Below are 6,291 nucleotides of genomic sequence, written 5' to 3'. Positions count from 1 at the left end.
CTTCAACAAACAATTAAGGGTATTTTTATCATTTGTGCCAACCTAATAATCAAATTAATTTGATATACTCAATACCACATTAGCTCGACACTATCCTTATTATCCCATGACGATCCTTTATAGCTTACCTATAAATATAAATATCTAGATACTATTAAAAAAGATGAATCCTATTCATTTTCTCTCTTTCCTACTTCTTTTTCAACCTAAATCTTTCTATCTTGCTCATCAAAATACAAACACAGAAAATACATCCTACTTTTATCTCTAACCGTTCTTATTTTCTTTCCCAAAAAACCCCAAAATTAGAGCTCCACACCAACAATATGGTTGCCAAGGGTTGCATGTATATACCCTCAATTTTATGGTTTATAGTGTAGATGAGGTTTTCAAGCGCTGATCAAATCTCCCAAGAAATATGTAAAGACAAACTATCAGTGCCCTAGTATTAACTGAGAAAAAACCAGAACCTGTTCACTTCAAACGTGGCATTGATGTGCGTTATGGATTTAGAATGGGAGGGTCAGGTAGCACCTAGCACCAAGTGTCTCACTGCATGCGGCAGTTAATTCCTATCCGCTCGACGCACAAAATGGAACCAACAAGGTTGGGGATAAATATCAGCAAATGTTGTTCCGAGTTTTTTAGGCTCTAACCATTACGGGTAAGCCATTGCCATCCATTAGTAATGCAAATCAGTAGCTTTTGGGTGCCTTCTTTGTTTTCTAATACATGACCCACGTTTCCAAACACCTCAGATTTAGTAAAAAATACAGCAAGTAACCTGCAAGTATAAAATTTGATTTCTTAAAGCCGAAAGTGATTCAACGGTCCAAACAAAGTTTTCCAAAATCATTGCTGGGCTTTCTTTCTTGAACAATATCTTCAACAAAATATACTCTGCTTTCTTTATGCCTTCGATTGTTGACCGAATCAAAGAACAAGAGAAGAAAAGGCCAAAATCTTAGAGATATCTTATAATCAATTCATCAAAGTCCATTCCTCTAAAATGAACCCTTAAGTGAGAGAAGAAGATGAAGTATAAGTGGATTTTTTATTATTTTCTAATTTAAAAAAAAAAAAAGGAAAACAGGTCATTCGTGTTTTATTAACTCTGTAAGTGAGGGTTTTTTTTTTTTTATTTTACTTGTAAATCTGACATGAACAAATATGATGATATATTATTATATTATCAGATGGGCTTACGGAAGAATTTATATAATAATTTTTCCTAAAGTGGAGATTGGCCCAATTAGTTTGATATATAAAAAGATAAAAGAAAGAAATTTAAAGAGGAAGAAAAGAATGGACCCATCCATCATTTAAGCCCATTTTTTGTGGAGATGACTGTAGCAATTATTGCTGGTTTACCTTTAGCTTAGAAAATCTTCCAAAACCATTATCAAGTCTTTCACATCAGTCACCTCCATCAATTACAGTAAAAAAAGAAAGAAAAGAGTTAATTACAAAAATATGCCTGAAACTATATTAAGATCATTCAATTTGGCATGAGATCCCGATTTAAAGAGGCGGACTTTATTCTAACAGAAGCCCAAGAAAGCATGTAGTATGCGTCTAAGAATCTTAAAAGGCATTCTGTTGTAGTGTGCAAGCTAAGATTTTACACATGAAAGCATATGTCTAGAATTCTAGAACAAGTAAATAGAAAGACCACGCAAAGCTTTGTTAAAGAGAAAGAGGTGTACCCTTGGAAGCTTTGCAAAATCCCGTTTGGGTCAAGCTTGTTGGAAACTTTAGAAGATGCCCTAAACCAACTTTTCCAAAATGCCCCTTCTTTTGGAGCTACTTTGGGCAAGGAAACTGTTAAAAGCAACTAGCTGCTCGATATGTCCATGTAATTATTGTATAAAAGGCACCTTCCCTGCTCCACTAGGCATATACTGATCTCGCAAATCATCGAATGGAGTCCACCTCTCTCCCTTGAGTTGGCATAAACTCGATACCTATTGATTGGTCTACCTTGAGAAATCTTAGCTTAGCAAAGCTGCTATAGTTTACAATAAATGAGCTCCAGAGATGGTTTCATGACGGAATGGTGCATTCTGTTCCAGTGTGCAAGCTAAACTTTGGAGATTGAAAGAAGGTTGGCACTTAAAAATATTGGAGCTTGATATTCAGTATAGAGAATGGAACTTAAACAGTTGAATTTTGTGTTTTAATTGATGATTGCAGGGCCACATTCCAAAATTTTCCTTAATACTTATTAGCTAGGTATAATCAAAGAGAAGGAAACGAGAGGGTACATCTTCTTGCCAAAGAAAGGTGGTTCAATGCAATCCCACATAATACAAAGTCAAGCTTCTTTTATTTATGACTATTACATACTGCTTTTAGTATTTAGTGTTTGATCTACTATTTTATTACACCAAAAAGATTAAGGAATCATGAAAAGTCGAATGCCCCAAATTAAATAAGGTTCTAAATTGTGTCTGCTGTGGACTTTGATAGGAGAGTGCCAACCCAAGGTGACCCTGCCCAATCAAAAGTCCAAATGGAACCAATAACCTAGACTTGTCCTCTGAAGAAATTGCCAAGCAGTAAAGCCCGGTCAAGCACTCCACAGCAGAATTAAGTTAGTTGCACACTTAACATTGTTTCATGATCATTACTCGTTACCCTGACAACTAAACATGCTTTTCAAGCTGTTAGATATAGACTTATCATTGTACTTTAATTTTCTGCATTACTTCAGAAAATAATGATTGTTAATACGTACTTTTTTAAATGTGCTGAAGATAAATTTCAGTAACCTAATGCCATTATAGCCAGGAAAAATATGAATTGCTGTTGCTCACACATATTGTTTGCACTCAAATTTCTAATATACCAATTCGCAGACGCAATCATCTTGACCGCCTAAAACATTTGAGATTAGGGAGATAACAAGACCAAAATTCAATGAAATCAAAACAAATACACAATCAGACAAAGAGCCCCAACAAACAAAGCAAGCAAAGCAACATCTTTCCTTTTTCTTTTTCTTTTTTTTTTTTTTTGTAGTACAGCACTAGAAATTAAGAGCGGCAACTTTATCCATTTGCAAGAATAATAAGGCACAGCACTCAACCTTTTGCCGCTTCTAATTTTTGAGAAAATCTAAGATTACAAATAAATATTTTCCTAAATCGTAATTAGTAGTAGGCCCGTTTAGGACAATCTACAAATTATCAAGAAGACTTGTCTTAGAAAATTGTTTTGCAGGTATCAACATCATCTGATGTCTGAACTGACCAACTCCACTTTATCTAGTAATTCACACATAGGATAATAAGATTAAAAACATAAACACTACAGCAGATAGGTATCTTAAAAACCCAGTTTCTCCACAAAGAGACAAACAATGTTGTTGAATTCCTTAACTCCACTTGCGAACTCATAGTCATCCACATTATTTTTTTTTGTGCAGACTACTACTATGAAACAAGAACTGGCACAGAAAAGTTAAAAAATTTTCCTAACTCCAATCCATCCTTATCCTATCAAGAAAGGAAAAGGAACAAACAAACCGAATTCATTATCATCAAATATCCCACATGGTCGTGACTCTCAAAATAGAATGAAAAAATACTTCAAAAATTTTCACTGACACTGGAGAGTCCACCTGAAACTATTAAACCAGTAAAGTACACTAGCAAATTTGAACATATCAGCATCAGCTCATCTGATCAGATCAGCCTAAGATTTTCCATTGAAACAAAAGTTGTAAAACAAACACGAATTCCTGATAAAGAGATATCTCAGGATGATGATCAGAATCCCACTTAGATGGAAGGGAAACAATATTTGGTGATATGGTGCTTACATCACAGGAAAATTTGATCTCTCTTTTTGGCCTTGGGTGAGAATCTGACAAACAGGTAATGTGGACCTCCTCACCACTGGCCAAAGATAATGTTACTAAAACAAATTTGCTGTCAATCGGGAAATTTTACCTTGCAAAAGTATAAATGAATGGTCCCATATGCTGGCTGCTACGCCCTCACAGCTATAAACCAATTAATCTACGTTCCTTTCATGTGAGATGTGGGTTGCCCTGCATTTCCCCTTTCATGATTTGAAACTTCTCAGTTCTGGACCCATTGGGGAATTGGGTGCCTCGAAAATAAAGAGAAAAAGCATGGCGGTTTCCTAGCTAGTTTATTTCTTTTTAATTGTCCCTTTTCTTGCAATTTCCTTTTTCTTTCCTTAATTGTTGCAATTAATTTTATACACATCTACAATAACAATGAATCAAATATTTTTTTAGTGTTAAATTTGAGATTACATTGATTATGAAAGAATAAAATAGTTTTAGATTTTTGCATATGAAAAAAATTAAAAATTGAATTGATAGATTAAACGCTTGTTTATAGAAAAAAAAAAATTGAGTGAATGTTACTTTCTTTAAAAAAAGAAGAAAAGAATAGAAGAAATTATTGGAGATTGAATTATAAAGAATTTTGATTTGTATATATTTGAATATCCAAAATTACTTTTTTTGTTGATAAGGATAATCAAATTATTAATCACTATCAGAATTTAAATAAATAAACTTTACTTATGAAACAAAACCATCAATTTGATTATTGAAATTTGAAAACTTCTTATGGCTCTTCTTGATTAATAGTAATAGAATTTATCATTTGTTCAAGACTTTAAGATGTGATAAACTCCATATAATATTGACTTTAATTATTTTTTTAAATAGTATATATATTATCTTGGCTATTGGAAAATACATTTTGTGCACTTGACAGAAGAGTGGGCAAATGGAATCCAATTTTGGTTTGACCCTATGGTGGTGGAGTTGGAGAGAAATTAAACCCCAAGAATGGCGCTAGCTTCCCAACACATATTTCGCTTTCGAAAAGCTTATCTTCTTCAAGGGAATTGATTTCTAGGGTGTAATTACCAAAGTTTGATGAGAATGGGACCTCTTTCATTTCCTTCTTTGCCAATGTTGTCGGTTAAGGTATACCCCATTTTAGAATATCATTTTTTCCTTTGAATCCTCAGAAATGAGTGAGATTATAATTTTAAGCCATAAAATTTTTTAAAATTTCCGAAAAATATTCAAAATTTAAAATTTATCTATTTATTTTATTTTAATTGTTTGTCAATTTTTTTACACATCTTTTGCTTTCGAAAATCTTAGGTAGCGTTTGATTTCAAAAAATAGAATTTTTTTTTAAATATGAGTAAAAATATATTTGGTAATTGAAAATAACAATAAAAATAGATTGAAATATGAAAATATATATATATTTTTAATTGTGAAAACAATAAATGTATTTTTTTTTATGTTTTTGCAAGTTATCATATTTAAAAAATTTTTAATGTCATTAATTAATAAATATATATTATATTTATAATTAAATAACATTAATAGTATTATTATTAAATATTTTATTTATTTCCTTATTTTTATTTTAAAAAATAATTTTTATTTTCATTTATCAAATATATTTTTAAAAAAATATTTTTAAAAAAATAAAAATAAAAATAAAAAATATTTCTTAAACCAAACGAAACCTTATCTTCTTCAAGGGAATTGATTTCTAAGGTGTAATTACCAAAGTTTGATGAGAATGGGACCTCTTTCATTTCCATCTTTGCCAAGATAAACCCAATTTTAGAATATCTTTTTTTCCTTCGAATCATCATAAATGAGTGAGATTATTAGTTTAAGCCATAAAATTTTTTAAATTTCACGGACAACATTGAAATTTTAAAATTTATCTATTGATTTATTGATAAATGTAACATAATGAAATGTTTGTCAAAACTTTTCCTTTATTTGTAAATTTTAAAAATTCTACAATCAATTTATGAGATTTTTTTCTTAAATTTATTTAATGGTTTTGATGATTAGATAGGATTTAGGAAGTGGGGTATGGGAGAGCTTGACACCAGGCAATTAGGTTCAACTTTATTGACGGGAAAATCATGATTTGATCACCGATAAACAAATTTTAATTGGGGATGCAATAATCTTTTTAGCTGTCAACTTCATTTTTTTTATTATTTTAACAAAATAAATGTGTGTCTTAGTTTTTAAAAAAATATATAAGACAGACATAATTGAAGCGTGGTGATTAAGGGAAGAAGCCCGAGAGATGCCTAAAATATAACGGTGGATTCCTGGTGGTTTCTTCCCCCCAATGTATATCTCAAACCATAGCCGCTGGCATCAAAATTTCTGGTAAACCCACCTTTCTTAATTGAAGACGACGGCAATTAGTTCCTGTGGGCGTGAACCAATTCTTCTTGTTGCTAATAATTTTGAATGCA

Source organism: Durio zibethinus, chromosome 6 (assembly GCF_047325235.1).
Source record: "Durio zibethinus cultivar Kanyao isolate XHJ-2024 chromosome 6, ASM4732523v1, whole genome shotgun sequence".
NCBI lineage: Eukaryota > Viridiplantae > Streptophyta > Magnoliopsida > Malvales > Malvaceae > Durio > Durio zibethinus.
The sequence above is the reverse complement of the archived record's forward strand: the minus strand, read 5'-3'. Positions refer to the sequence as shown.